This window comes from Pelophylax lessonae (assembly GCF_965119305.1).
Source record: "Pelophylax lessonae genome assembly, chromosome: 8".
NCBI classification, from domain to species: domain Eukaryota; kingdom Metazoa; phylum Chordata; class Amphibia; order Anura; family Ranidae; genus Pelophylax; species Pelophylax lessonae.
Genome location: NC_138775.1, coordinates 39,515,945 through 39,532,416, shown reverse-complemented (window position 1 = coordinate 39,532,416; position 16,472 = coordinate 39,515,945).

Sequence of the window (16,472 nt, the reverse complement as noted above, 5' to 3'; positions counted from 1 at the left end):
AACATTTATAGGCCGCCATCCTGCTATACTGTGTCCTATTGAAACTTCGGCCTTAGTGCTGCCCCCTACAGTTTCTCCCTGAGTGCTGCCTAAGGTTGCCACCTCAACTGGCCTCATTTCCCATGGCCCTGTTTAGTTGAAGTAAACCTAACGTTTTCAAAAACAGTTGCATTTAAGGCATTTGTTGAATGATAACTGTCACAGTTGCTTGTACCCTCAAGTGAACTGTCAAGCTATTAAATTGCTAGCTTCATAACTGATCACCTGTGTAGTACCATGGCAACTGCAGATCAAACAGAGGCCAAGATGGCCGCTTCCTTGGCTGTAAAGGTCAGGAGGGTCTGGATTTGCTGCAACTGCTTCCCAAAACACTTATATCCAAAGAATAACCAGGGCTTTTTTTTCAGAGAACGCAGTTCCAGCACCTCCATCATCGAATGTATGTAATAGCAACGAGTGCAGGGGTATGATGAAGGGTCTACTGATGCTGATTGCTGGAGGATATACATTTTTTGCATGGCAATCTTTTGTTGCTGGTGGAGGATCATTTGGTAATGGGGGATCAGTTGTTGCTGGAAGGGATCTACTGTTTAGGAAGGGGTCTACTGTTGATCTGTTTACTTACGTGGCACTACAAAAAGATACTTGGCTCTATAGTCTCTAAAAGGGGCCATAATGGGAGCTGGGTGGGGGGGGTGGAACCAAGGGTTGGTGCTTAGAGGTGGGTAGGAGCGGAACCAAGGGTCGGTGCTTAGGCGTGGGTAGGGGAGGAACCAAGGGTCAGTACTCAGAGGTGGGTAGGGGTGGAACCAAGGGTCAGTGTTTAGAGGTGGGTAGGGGTGAAACCAAGGGTCAGTGCTCGTAGGTGCGTAGGGGTGAAACCAAGGGTCAGTACTCGAAGGTGGGTAGGGGCTGAACCAAGGGTTGGTGCTCAGAGGTGTGTAGGGTTGGAGCCAAGGGTCAGGGCTCGGAGGTGGGTTGGGGCAGAACCAAGCGTCGGTGCTCAGTGGTAGGTTGGGGGGGTGGAACCAAGGGTCAGTGCTCAGAGGTGGGTAGGGGCGGGAAACCAAGGGTCAGTGCTCGGAGGTGGGTAGGGGAGGAACTAAGGGTCTGTGCTCAGAGGTGTGTGAGGGTGGAACCAAGGGTCGCTGCTCAGAGGTGGGTAGAGGTAGAACCAAGGGTCAGTGCTCGGAGGTGGGTAGTGGGTTGGAACCAAGGGTCGGTGCTCAGAGGTAGGTTGGGGATGGAACCAAGGGTTGGTGCTTAAAGGTGGGTGGGGCAGAACCAAGGGTCAGTGCTTGGAGGTGGGTAGGGGTGAAACCAAAGGTCCGTGCTCAGGGGTTGGTGGGGTGGAACCAAGGGTCTGTGCTCAGAGGTGTGTAGGAGTGGAACCAAAGGTCAGTGCTCGGTGGTGGGTATGGGTGGAACCAAGGGTCGGTGCTCAGAGGTAGGTTGGAGTGGAACCAAGGGTCAGTGCTCAGAGGTGGGTAGGTGCAGCACCAAGGGTCGGTGCTCAGAGGTGTGTAGGGGTGGAACCAAGGGTCGGTGCTCAGAGGTGGGTAGGGGCGGAACCAAGGGTCAGTGCTCAGAGGTGGGTAGGGGCAGAACCAAGGGTCAGTGCTCAGAGCTGGGTAGCAGCTGGAACCACAGATCGGTGCTCGGAGGTGGGTAGTGGGTGGAACCAAGGGTCAGTGCTCGAGGGGGGTAGTGGGTGGAACCAAGGGTCGGTGCTCAGAGGTGGGTGGGAGAGCAACCAAGGTCAGTGCCCAGAGGTGGGCAGCAGGTGGAACCAAGGGTTGATGCTCAGAGGTGGGTAGGGGCGGAACCTAGGGTCAGTGCTCGGAGGTGGGTAGGGCCGGAACAAAGGGTCGGTGCTCGGAGGTGGGTAGCAGGTGGAACCACAGATCCATGCTCGGAGGTGGGTAGCGATTGGAACCAAGAGTCAGTGCTCAGAGGTGGGTAGGGGTGGAACCAAAGGTCAGTGCTCGGAGGTGGGTAGCAGGTGGAACCACGGGGTCCATGCTCAGAAGTGGGTAGCGGGTGGAACCTAGGGTCAGTGCTCAGATGTGGGTAGGGGTGGAGCCAAGGGTCAGGGCTCGAGGTGGGTAGGGGGTGGAAACACAAAGTGACTTTGAAGGGGCGAGTTCCTGCACCTATTACCTAATGCCTCGAACACACGATCAGATAATCGGACAACTTATCGTTTGCATTTTGTTACATGATGCTAGTATCGAATTCAACAATGTGTACCAAACATGATTTTATTCGTACGATTCTGGAAAAGCTTCCTGGTTGCGTAGCTACATATCGGATAGTGCAAAACAAAAACAATAGCAGCCAGGCTTTTTCTGGGTTATTTTTGTGTTTCTGATCGCGCGTGGTCTTTGTCTATCGATTTTTAACGGACGCATACTGTACTGATTAAACAAATGTTTTTCGCTAGGCTATCGTAGGACAAACGTTTTTGTGTTTGTCCCTTCGGATTTTGTTGGACGAAATGTCGTGATCTGTCGAAAGCTGTGTACTAACGATCAGATTATCGTGTGATCAATTTAAAAGCGATTTTTTTTTTTTTGTACGATTAACTGATCGTGTGTACGAGGCATAACTGTCACAGTTGCTTGTGCTGTCACCCAAACTGTCAAGCCATCAATGGCTGGTGTCATGGAGGCTGACATAGCAGCTTCCCTGCCTGTGAAGTATAGTAGAATTTAGTTCCGCCTCAAGCTCTTATTACTTACCCAATCGAGGTCCCCCCCAGGGCTGTGGCCGATCCAGCTGAAAAGCTCATCATGTGTTATCTCTTATCTCTAGGCTGCTGTAGATGATATCTGAAGCAGTCCAGACCCTCCCCATAGGATGTATAAGGAAGTATAGTATTACATCACTCATGTAACCACGGCTGATTTCTGGTCAGTGTGGGGAGGTTGGGGCACGCACGCACATTAAACATGGGGAATGAAACGTTCAAAGGTCCTGAGTATCCTTTTACAAGTCCATGGGGGTTGTTCTTTCTATCCTTGTGATACCGACAAACATGCGCCTTGTCTCTTTTTTCGCACATTGAAAAGTGATTGTATAAAGTAAACCATGCACATTAAAATTTCCAAAAAAACCAAGAATCTTTCCACCTGTCCCAGTCAGTATTATGTTCAGTTCAGCCTCAAATTTCAATACAGTCCAACACACCGCCACATACATCAAAAAGATCTCATTGCAAATCGAAACCACTTGAGCTCCATAAGATTTTACCCCCTTAATGACCAGGCTATTTTTTGCTATTCGGCACTGTGCTACTTTAACTGGTAATTGCTCTACCCAAACTTTTTTTTTCCACACAAATAGAGCTTTCTGTTTCTGGTATGTGATCAACACTGAGTTTTTTTTATTTTCTGCATTATAAAAGAAAAAAGACCAACATTTTTGAAAAAAAAAGAAAAACAATATTTTTTACTTTGTGCAATAAAACATATCCAATAAAAAAAAATCGAATTTCTTCATAAAGTTTGGCCAAAATGTATTTTGCTACATGTCTTTGATTAAAAGAAAACCCAATATACAGGGCTTTTTTTCTTGGAGAATAGATGCAAGTACTCCCCCAATCTGAGTCACCACTTTTCTCTGCCCCCTACCCACCTCTGAGCACAGTCCCCGGGTTCCACCCCCTACCCACTTCTGAGCACAGTTGCCTGGTTCCACCCCCTACCCACCTCTGAGCACAGTCCCCTGGTTCCACCCCCTACCCACCTCTGAGCACAGTCCCCTGGTTCCACCCCCTACCCACTTCTGAGCACAGTCCCCTGGTTCCACCCCCTACCCACTTCTGAGCACAGTCCCCTGGTTCCACCCCCTACCCACCTCTGAGCACAGTCCCCTGGTTCCACCCCCTACCCACTTCTGAGCACAGTCCCCTGGTTCAACTCCCTACCCACCTCTGAGCACAGTCCCCTGGTTCCACCCCCTACCCACTTCTGAGCACAGTCCCCTGGTTCAACTCCCTACCCACCTCTGAGCACAGTCGCCTGGTTCCACCCCCTACCCACCTCTGAGCACAGTCCCCTGGTTCCACCCCCTACCCACCTCTGAGCACAGTCCCCTGGTTCCACCCCCTACCCACTTCTGAGCACAGTCCCCTGGTTCAACTCCCTACCCACCTCTGAGCACAGTCCCCTGGTTCCACCCCCTACCCACCTCTGAGCACAGTCCCCTGGTTCCACCCCCTACCCACCTCTGAGCACAGTCCCCTGGTTTAACTCCCTACCCACCTCTGAGAACAAGTGGCCTGGTTCCACCCCCTACCCACCTATGAGCACAGTCCCCTGGTTCCACCCCCTACCCATCTCTGAGCACAGTCCCCTGGTTCCACACCCTACCCATCCCGGAGCCCCATCCCTTTTTTCCTCCCCCTACCCACCTCTGAGCACAGTCCCCTGGTTCCACACCCTACCCATCCCAGAGCCCCATCCTTGGTTCTACCCCCTACCTACCTCTGAGCACAGTCCCCTGGTTCCACCCCTTACCCACCTCTGAGCACAGTCCCCTGGTTCCACCCCCTACCAACCTCTGAGCACAATCCCCTGGTTCCATGCCCTACCCATCTCTGAGCACAGTCCCCTGGTTCCACGCCCTACCCATCTCTGAGCACAGTCCCATGGTTCCACCTCCTACCCACCTCTGAGCACAGTCCCCTGGTTCCACGCCCTCCCTTTTCTGAGCACAGTCCCCTGGTTCCACGCCCTACCCATCTCTGAGCACAGTCCCATGGTTCCACCCCCTACCCACCTCTGAGCACAGTCCCCTGGTTCCACCCCCTACCCACCTCTGAGCACAGTCCCCTGGTCCCACCCCCTACCCACCTCTGAGCACAGTCCCCTGGTTCCACCCCCTACCCATCCCTGAGCCCCATCCCTTGGTTCCACTCCCTACCAACCTCCCAGTATCACCCCTTTTGGAATATACAGAACCAAGTATCATTTCGTGGTACTACGTAATTTGTAAAGAATTTGTTAATGATAACAAGGAAAGCAATAAAATAGATTCCCTTCAGCCAGCAGCTATAGATTCCCCCCAGCAACATCAGAACCCCCCCCCCCCCCAACAACAATAGACCTCCTGCCAAAAAAAATACCCCCCACCTCTTTAGCAAAATAGATCTACCCCAGCAATGATAGATCTCCCAGCAGCCAGCATTAATAGACTCCTCCCTAAATAGTAGATTCCCTCCTAGCAACAATAGACCCCCCCACCAGCTACAATAGTAACCCTGCAACAGAAGATCCCCTCCAGAGATAACAGATCCCCCCAGCAGCCAGCAATAGAACCTTTAGGACCCCTTGCTATTACATACATTCAGTGCCAGAGGTGCCGGAACTGTGTTCCCCTGCGTTCCCTGCTAATAAGCGTATATTGATTGGTTTCTTTGAAAGTTTTACCATCTACAAACTATGGTATATATACTGGAATTTTATTTTTATTTTTTATACTTCTTATGGCGTTGATTAACGACTTATAATGGCACTGCAATAATGCGGCGGAAAATCTGACACTAACTAACACTGGAGGAAACAGATGAACTGCCACTAAAATCACCAGTGACTTTAATACAGTGATCAGTGCTAATACTATTCACTGTACTAATGGCACTGGCTGGGAAGGGGTTAACATCTAGGGCGATCAATGGGGTTAAATGCGTGCCTAGCTATGTGTAATGTGTGTAAAGTGTGCTGCTTTTGCTAATACATCTCTTAGTTTCTCATCCCTGGAAACTGACAGATCGCTCCCTTTGTACAGAGCTCTGTGTTGTTTACCAACACAGAGCTTTGGGCTGTGATTGCACACAGCCGATCAGCAGCTCCCAGCCTTGAATCAGGACTTGCTGACAGCTACTGCTTTGTACAATCTCTTTGCCTACAGCAGCCGCCCATCCACAGTACATTGTGGGCGGCCGGTCGCCAAGTGATGAAATAACAACCCCTTTGTTTGAGCTGTCCTTTTTTAAATCCCCTTACCCCCCCTGAGTGCAGCTCAACTAGGACAATACCCGGATCCAGAGATCTTTTTCTTTGTCAAGGTCCTTTTTATACTCCACGCGGGGGGCCCCATTCATTGCTATGAGTAAGCTGTACTCGGAAAGAATGCTGAAGGCCACCATAAGTAAGGCTTACCCATAGAAAGTACCTAAATTTGACTTGGTACAACAAAGCTGAAACTGGAAGAGGAAAAAGTATCTCAAGGAGCCTCCAGTGATACAGAGATGAGCTCTTCAATCTACTGCTTCTCATTACCTTGTCCTGCTTCAGGCTGGGGAAGGCACAAGACCTGGTTGAATTGCTTTAGGTGCAGTAGAGCAGTGATCCCCAACCCCCTGGGCTGCGGACCGGTACCGGTCCGTGGATCAAATGGTACCGGTCCGCCCAAAGAACATTACATTATTTCCATTTTAGAAAAAAAAAATGTTCAGAAAAGGGTGGACCTGGGGCGCAGAGCAGTGCGCCTTGAGCCCACCCATTTGTGTGACAATAGCGAATGAATATTCGCTATTGTCACACGGATCCTCCTGGCCAATCAGGAAGCAGGCCCGAGACCCGTTTCCTGATTGGCCGAAAGGCGAACCCATGCCATTGGTCAAGGAAGAGGAGGGAGGACTCGAGGAGATGCGGGGAGACTGAGGAGAAGCCGTCGCTGCAAATCAGGTAAGTGCACTGGTCACTGTGCATTGATTGGGGGCACGCTGGTCACTGTGCATTGATTGGGGGCACGCTGGTCACTGTGCATTGATTGGGGGCACGCTGGTCACTGTGCATTGATTGGGGGCACGCTGTGGCACTCTGCATTGATTGGGGGCACGTTGTGGCACTCTGCATTGATTGGGGGCACGCTGTGGCACTCTGCATTGATTGGGGGCACGCTGTGGCACTCTGCATTGATTGGGATTGGACGTCCCCCCTCAGCGGGCCACGGAAAAATTATCAAACATTGACCGGTCCGCGGCGATAAAAAGGTTGGGGAGCACTGCAGTAGAGTAAAACAGGTCTCCAGCTCTCAACAAAACCATTAGTCTCCTGCGCATGAGTGTAACAGCTAAGTAGGGTATAAGTATTGTTCCACTGCACATCTGGGTAATCTCTTAGCACCTTGATGCCCTCTAGGACTGGGGATGTCCTTTGACCTATGAAAAATAATAAAGAACAAAATACGGCGCACAGGCCTCGTGCATTATCCCACAAATTTTGAATAAATAATAACATGTCTAGCCACTCATGCATGGCTTGGTACTTCCAGACTGGATAATCACATATTACATAAGAGGGGACCTCACTGGGGTCCCTGCAGGCTGACGCATTTCGAAATGTTCTTTATTATTTTTCAGAGGTCTCCGGTTCTGCCAGACATGGTGGTATTGTGGACTAGGAAACCAGAAATACAAATCCTTGAGCAGATAAAACAATTTACATGCAGTGTATAACTAGTAGTGGTTAGGCCCCTTTCACACTTGTGCGACTTGCACTCCGATTTGGGACTACAAAGTTGCATGACAAGTCGTACCCCATAATTTCCAATGAGTACCATTCATATCTGTGCGACTTCAAGTCGCAGCAACTTCAAAGTAGTCCCTGCATTACTTTGGCCTGACTTTGATGCGACTTGAGTTCCATAGACCTCAAGATTACACAGCCATTGCTTTAAGTCACGTCAAAGTTGCACAGCAAAGTCGCATCAAAGTCATGCGACTTTCAGGTCATCCAAGTGTGAAAGAGGCCTTAAGGCTAGTACACACTATAAGAAAATCGGGCGAACATTTTCGTCCAAAGAATTTTCGTACCATTTTCGTATAGTGTGTACACACCTTTCGACAAGCCGATTCCGAATTTTTGTACGAATTTTCATTCATCGGTTCCGATTTATTGTGAAACAACGAGGAAAATCGGAAGATCGTTTGCTCGATTTTCTTATAGTGTGTACCCACTTAAGTCACATTCAGCTGGACTTGTATGTTGAAGGCTTTTCGTAGCTTATCAAAGCCACTTCTGTGGTTGAAATTATTATTATTATTATTATTATTATTATACAGGATTTATATAGCACCAACAGTTTGGGCAGCGCTTTACAAGAGGGAAGACAATACACTTACAATAAAATTCAATACAGGAGGAATTAGAGGGCCCTGCTCGTTAGAGCTTATAGAAGGGAGGGTCAAGTGAAACAAAAGGCAGTAACTGGAGGATGAGCTGATGGAGAAAATGGAAATAAGATTGTTAGGTGTGGGTAGGATAGGCTTCTCTGAAGAGGAGGGTTTTCAGGGACCGTCTAAAAGCTAATAGAGTAGGAGATAATCGGACAGATTGGGGTAAGGAGTTCCATAGGATTGGAGAGGCTCTGGAAAAGTCCTGGAGGCGAGCATGAGAGGAGGTGACAAGGGAGCTAGAGAGCAGGAGGTTTTGAGAGGAACGAAGAGAGCGTTTAGGTTGGTATTTTGAGACTAGGTTAGTGACGTAGCTGGGGGCTAAGCTGTGGATGGCTTTGTTAGTGTTTTGAATTTAATTTGTTGGGTGAGCGGAAGCCAGTGGAGGGATTGACAGAGAGGAGCAGCGGACACTGAGCGATTGGTAAGGTGGATGAGTCTGGCGGCAGCATTCATGATGGATTGAAGGGGGGATAGCCTATGTAGAGGTAAGCCAATGAGAAGGGAATTGCAGTAGTTGAGTCGCGAGATGACCAGAGAGTGAACTAGGAGCTTTGTTGTGTCGTTGGTTAGGAAGGGGCATATTTTGGAGATGTTACGGAGGTTGAGGCGGCAAGATTTGGACAGTGCTTGGATGTGGGGCTTTAAGGAGAGTTCAGAGTCCAGGACAACACCTAAGACCTTGGCATGTGGGGATTGGGTGATAGTTGTGCCATCGATATTGACAGAGAGATCGGGAGAAGGGGCACGTGGTGGAGGAAAAGTAGAAAAGTTTGGTTTTGGATGGATTGAGTTTGAGGAAGTGGTGTGACATCCAGACTGATATATCTGATAGTAAATTAGTGATACGTGAGGAGAGAGCTGAGGGGTGGATAAATAGATTTGGTTATCATCAGCGTAGAGATGGTATTGGAAGCCATGGGAGGCTATCAGCTGACCCAGAGAGGAGGTGTAGATTGAAATGAATGTCAGCTCTGAAGAATGTATAGAGGTTAAAGTGGGTGTAAACCCACTTTAAAGACTTTTGCCTATAGGTAAGCCTATATTAAGGCTTACCAGTGGCGTACCAATGGGGGGGCGCCCTGGGTGCCACGCACAGGGGGGGGGGGTGTCAGGCCACACAGGGGTGCCCGCCGGCGCCGTCGGGCCAGCGCGCATCTCCCTGTGAAGGCAGCTTCAGTCTGCGCTGCTCACAGGGGGCGGGAAGAAGGTAAGTGCTGTGTGCTGGATAGGAGAAGCGGCTGGGACAGCTGCATAAAGAGGAATTGATCTTTTCATATATCTCCTGCGCCCGCTGAATGCCTGATTCTCCTCCTCTCCCTCCTGCAGGCATACTAGCCCATTATGCCTTTGTCTTTACAGGTTTTTTTCCTCTTTAAATCCTATCACACTGAAATTTGCAGATATTGATTGTCCAAGGTCATAAAGCTGAATTCCAGGTATTGCTATTTTTGCTTAGTTACATTGGTCCAGCTTGGACCAATGTAACCATGCGTGTGTCATACCTGTGGGATCACCTTGAATCACTGTGGTAGGCACAACTTACTACAATGATCGCCAACAAGTCCTGTGCCAAGAAGCTGCCTTGCTGCTTAGTACACACAGGAGGTTGCTTGCTTGGCAAGGGCACCATTTGCACTTCCTTGATGAATGCAAAGATTTCCATGATTGAACAAAGTGGAGATTGGGATCTCACTGCCCCACCTCCTCACCTCATCCAATCAGAGAGCGCGCTTTGTATTCATGAGAAAACACAAAGTGTTCTCTGAATGGAGCAGAGCGCCTGTGATTCTTCTATATAGGATCACAGGTCTCTGTGATCATTTCACAAGCCCATCCCCCATACAGTTTGAATCACTCCCCTAGTCTTACACTTAATCCTTTGATCACCCCTAGGTTAACCCCTTCCCTGCCAGTGTCTTATTACAGTAACAATGCATATTTTTAGCACTGATTACTGTAGTAATGTCACTGGTCCCCCCCCCCCAGAAGTGTCAAAAATGTTAGGGGTCCGATCTGTCCACCGCAATGTCGCAGTCCCGCTAAAAATCACAGATTGCCGCCATTACTAGTAAAAATAAATAAATAAAAATTACATAAATCTTTTCCCTAGTTTGTAGACGCGATAACTTTTGCTCAAACCAATCAAAATACCCTTAGGGCTCTTTCACACGGGCGATCCGATCAGATCTGCCTGTCAGTTTTTTAGGCGGATCTGATCGGATCCTCCATGCAGCTCTATGGGGCAGCGGATGTCAGCGGAGACACCTCCGCTGACACCCGCTGCCATCCGTATCTGGTCCTGTCCGTGAAATCTGGACGGATGGAAACCCTATTTTTCCATCCGTTCAGTTATCGGATCGGATCGGATGAGAGCGGACAGGCGGTCCGCTCTCATCCGATCCCACATAGAGAGCAGCGGGAGCTGTGACACCTCCCTATCCGCACTGCAAGCGGAGACGGAGCTGTCATCCGCCGGCTCAGCGGGGATCGGCGGATCGATCCCCGCTGAGCAGCACGGATCCGCCTACGGAGGCGGACCGTGTGAAAGAGCCCTTATTGCAATTTTTTTTTTTACCAAAAATATGGAGCAGAGCATAAATTGGCCTGAAAGGATGAAAAAATTTTGATTTTTAATTTTTTTTTGTTGAGAATGTTATATAGCAGAATGGGAAAAATATTGTTTTGTTTTTTTTTTTGTTTTTTTCAGAGATGTCGCTCTTTTTTTGTTTATAGCGCAAAAAATAAAAATCACACAGGTGATCAAATACCACCAAAAGAAAGCGCTATTTGTGGGGAAAAAAAAGGAAATCAATTTTATTTCCGTACAGCGTTGCAAAACCACGCAACTTTCCGTTAAAGTAACGCAGTGCCGTATTGCAAAAATTGGCCTGGTCATGAAGGGGGGTAAACATTCCGGAGCTGAAGTGGGTAATAGAGTTCTACTTTATTCCAAAATGTGCTCCTCAACACAGCAAATGTTTTGTTGGTGGTTCATTTCGGGAAGCACCTTTCAAAATAATGTGTGCTCCTGCTATTACGAGAATACCGACTGATCCTTGTTTAGAAAGCACGGTCTGTTTCGGAATAAATGAGAAATGGATTGGCACACAGAAACAGATGTAGAAATAACATAAGGTGAAAAACAGGAAAGTGAAGTTTGAGATATGAGGGAGGAAGAGAACAGGAAGAACACAACAGGAAGAGGGGAGAGATAGAGGCGATGAGGAGGTGATGGTGGCAGAGGTTGCACTGATAACATGGTGGGAATAGGATACAGATAGCACAGAGAAGGATGGGAGGTGGGAGATCGGATAGCGGGAGGCAGGAAGCTGAGAAAATCAAGGTTATGTGTACTGCATAGAGGAAGAAGAATAAAACAGAAGTGGTTAGGTAGGAAATTGGATGCAGTGGTCTTGCAGGTTCCTATGATAATATGTCCTACCTGCAAAACTACATTCATCCAAAGCCCCATTCAAACCTGAGCTGAGCGTCTTTAGTTTTTTTTTTTTTAATTTAGCATTTTTACACACCTTGTGTGCATTCCAGGCTTGAGCATTTTTTTGTACATTTTTTTGACCAATTAAAATGTAGCTACTAGGCAAGAAATGTGCACGTTTTTGTGCATTTTCAGCCATTCCTATTAAAGTCTATTGGGATCCAAATGGGCAACTGTCCCAAAAGAAGCTTGTGTATTTTTTCGAACAACAGGCTGTATGGGCACCATTGAGCACCATCGAGCTTTGGTGCTTTTTTGGTGATGCTTCAAATCATAAGTGCCGGTTCACACTAGGTCGCTCCAACTAAAGCCCCATACACACGTACCGATCGTCGGCCGACCGATCGGCCGTCTTTTGTCTGAGGGCTGTCTTGTCTGTTGAAAACTGCAAAAGACTGCACACGAATTTTGTCGGCCAACAACAGCCGACTGCAGAAGTGATGTCATGTGATGGTTCACTTTCCTGGTCTTTTTTCTTTTCTGAGCATGCCCAGTCTTGCAAATCTGCTGTCTGTCGGCCGAATTCTGTACTGACTGGCGAACAATCGGCCGTTCTGGTGTCGGCATACAAAAATTTTAATGCTTGCACGACAGATTCTGTTCGGCCGAAAGTGCGCTGTCGGAAGCATCATACTAACAAGCCGAAAATCGACCGATCATTCGGCGGCCGAATCTTTTCGGCCGACAATCTGCACGTGTGTACAGGCCTTTAGGGGACGACCTGTGAAGTCGCGTGCAGCGCGACTTCGGCGCGACTTGCACGGTCTTCATGAAATTAATGTCAATGCAAGTCGCCTCCAGGTCGCCCCAAAGTAGTACAGGACCCTTTTTCTAAGTCGGAGCGATTTGTGTCGCTCCTATTAGAACCGGTCCTGTACTACTCAATGACCGCGACGGTGCACGACTTGCCAGGCTGACCAAGTCGCCTGACAAGTCGTATTAGTGTGAACCGGCACTTAAGTTTTCCAGGTGTAAACAGAGCCTAAATATAATTTATGAATCATGTCTCATTTTCCCTAAAATGCAATGGCGACTAATGGGCCAATTAGCTGATCTCCCAATCTGACACCCAGAATAACTTGTTGCTGGTGTCCCCCTGCCTGAAAGTGGAACAATGGGCAAGAATGAGAAATATGACGCAGTCTGTCATTAGTATTAACACAGCAGTTATTGTTTTTCTGAGCTCCTTCCTTAACATAACCTGTTGATCCTGCTAGTAGAGCTGTTGATTTTTACACGTTGTTGGACAGGGTAATGCAGGCCATACACTATACGAAAAATCGTTCAAGCTCATTTTCGAAAACCGAACACTTGGCAGTGAGAGCAGATGATCGTGCCATCGTGTTCAATGGACATAAATGAATCCGTTTTTTGTTCGTTTTTCACATATACCTAGTGCAAACAGTTTGGACGAGAAACACATTAACCTTTCAATTTATCGTTCGTTCGGCAGAAAATTTCCAAACTTGTTCTTCGTTTTTTCGGCTCAAAAAAGTCACAACCAATTACCGATTCGTGCCCATTAACCGTCCGAAAAACTAAAGAACTGTCCAAATGACCGAATTTCAGCCAATTTTTCCTATACTGTATGGCCAGCTTAACACTCTTCAGGGTTGTCACACTGTGGATGGATATGTTGTTTTGAATGACCAAGACATTACAGAGGAAGTAAAGTCCCATGCATAGTTTGTACCTATAAGTAAGCCTATAATAAAGCTTACCTATGGGTACTGTAAATATCTCCTAAATGTTCACTGTTTAGGAAATATTTACTATACATGCAGCCGACATCATCGGTGCATGCGCACTAAGGGAACGACCACCTGTGCCATTCCTTCTGAGCCCTGTGCCGTAATCAGCGACATGCGCGCGAGAGTGATGTCACTGCGGCCTCCAACCAGTCACAGAGCCGCAGTCCGCGAACCCAGAAGCAAGACAGGTTTAGATAGGAGCCCCTGCTGACATCTCGGTGCTGGAAAAGCTTTGTTTTAAGGTAAGTTTCACGTAATGTGCTAGTATGCGATGCATACTAACACATTATGCCTTTACCTTGCAGGTCCGGAAAAAAAAAAAACACCCGGGAATTTAGAACCGCTTTAAAGGCCAACTCTGGCTAACACTTTTTAAGCATTTAAAGCTGAACAATATTCACCTAGGATCCAGCAATGCGGCGTGCCCAAGCTCCCTGCCTGGCTGCCGACATCTTTAGGTGGCTGGCTTCAGGGTCTCGATTGCTGGCCGCTGTCATTGGCCAGGTGGGGATGACATCACTCCTGCGCATGTGCGGGAGCTTAGTCAGATTCAGCATTGCCAAATTTGTACAGTGAGCAGGGCCAGCCTTAGGTGTTCATGCGTCCTGTTGCGAGCTAATCCTGTCGCACCCCCCCCCCCCCGCGCGCGCGCGTGCACATTTTCTTGCACCTTTTTTGCACTTTATTTTCTGATCACTAATAACTTAGCCCCCCCTACATTAGAGACCCTCCTTACAACATCAGAGACCCTCACAGAGGCCACCCTTACATCAGAGACCCTCACAGAGCCCCCTTTACATCAGAGACCCTCACAGAGGCCCCCCTCTTACATCAGAGACCCTCACAGAGGCCCCCTTTACATCAGAGACCCTCACAGAGGCCCCCCTTTACATCAGAGACCCTCACAGAGCCCCCCCTACATTAGAGACCCCCACAGAGACCCCCCTTATATCAGAGACCCCCCACAGAGCCCCCTTACTTTAGAGACCCCCACACAGAGCCCCCCTTACATCAGAGACCCCCCACACAAAGTCCCCCTTACAACAGAAACCCCCCCCACACAGAGCTCCCCTTACATTAGAGACCCCCCCACAGAGCCCCCGTTACATCAGAGACCCCGTTACACAGATCCCCCCTTACATCAGAGACCCCCCACACAGAGCCCCCCTCACATCAGAGACCCCCCACACAGAGCCCCCCCCACATCAGAGACCCCCCACAGAGTCCCCTTACTTTAGAGACCCCCACACAGAGCCCTCCTTACATCAGAGACCCCCCACACAGAGGCCACCCTTACATCAGAGACCCTCACAGAGCCCCCTTTACATCAGAGACCCTCACAGAGGACCCCTCTTACATCAGAGACCCTCACAGAGGCCCCCTTTACATCAGAGACCCTCACAGAGGCCCCCCTTTACATCAGAGACCCTCACAGAGCCCCCCCTACATTAGAGACCCCCACAGAGACCCCCCTTATATCAGAGACCCCCCACAGAGCCCCCTTACTTTGGAGACCCCCACACAGAGCCCCCTTACATCAGAGACCCCCCACACAAAGTCCCCCTTACAACAGAGACCCCCCCACACAGAGCTCCCCTTACATTAGAGACCCCCCCCCACAGAGCCCCCGTTACATCAGAGACCCCGTTACACAGATCCCCCCTTACATCAGAGACCCCCCACACAGAGCCCCCCTCACATCAGAGACCCCCACACAGAGCCCCCCCCACATCAGAGACCCCCCACAGAGCCCCCTTACTTTAGAGACCCCACACAGAGCCCCCCTTACATCAGAGACCCCCCCACCGAGAGTCCCCTTACAACAGAGACCCCCCCACACAGAGCTCCCCTTACATCAGAGACCCCCCCACATCAGAGACCCCACACACAGAGCCCCCCCACATCAGAGACCCCCTTACATCAGAGACCCTCCACACAAAGCCCCCCTTACATCAGAGACCCCCACACAGAGCCCCCCTTACATTTGTTGCAGTAGAGAGAACTTACCTCAGTATGGAGGCTCACACTGTATGCGGCTTTTCTTTTTTTCTTTAAACCTTCCGCCCACACATGCCCGGGGAGTGTGGGTGGGGCAGACCCAGGAGGAGAAGGGGAGGGAGGAGGAGGAGCTGACGATCTCTCTCCTCTGGCGTCCCTGCTGAGAGGAGGAGGGATCAGTCAGCGGCGGCGTCTCTGTGGCTGAGCTGTGTGTGATACACAGCTCAGACTGAAGCAGTAGGAGACCGAGGCATAGCCGCACAGCGGGAGGTAAGCGGCTGCCTGTGTTAACCCTCTCCAGGCCGCGGTCGCTGCTTACCTCCCGCCTGATCATTTGCAAACTTTGATGGCCGCACGGCGCCCCTGTTGCCCATGGCGCCCTGTGCGGCCGTACAGCTCGCACACCCCAAAGGCCGGCCCTGACAGTAAGTGGCGGACAGACAGGTAAGTAACTTTATGCAGAAAAGACATGCATTAAAATTCCTGCCTGTCCATCCTTTTTAAAACTCAGGAATAAAGTTCCACTTTAAAGCAACAGCATTTATTTTTTTTATTTAGTGAGAGACTGGGCGGTGACGTTTCAGTCTCTTTCTCATTCAGTCAGAGAAGGCTTTACATTCATTGAGAAAATGCAAAGCATTCTCTGAATGGGGCCCGTGCTAAACGAGAAATCTCTTGGGTTCGGTAAACAGCAGAATAGTCCCTCAGCACAGGCACCTAAAGCTAGCAGCAATTACTGTAGTATTACTGTAGTAGTGGTTTTCAGCTTCCATGGGGATCCCACAGGTATAGCACATCAATACTTACATTGGTCCAAGCTGAGCCATATTTAGGCTACATTCACACTGGCGATAAGGGACGGTGCGAATTGTAGCAGCAGTCCGTGCTATGGCTCTCATCAGTTCTCAGCGACTAGGTGTGGCCGCCGGCCCCGTTCATTATAATGACAGGTTTCTGGCTGCGGCAGATATTCGTGGCTCTCTGCACAACCAGTGATCTGTGCTGGACACACACAAAGTGTGCAGAGAGCCGCGTAAAGCTG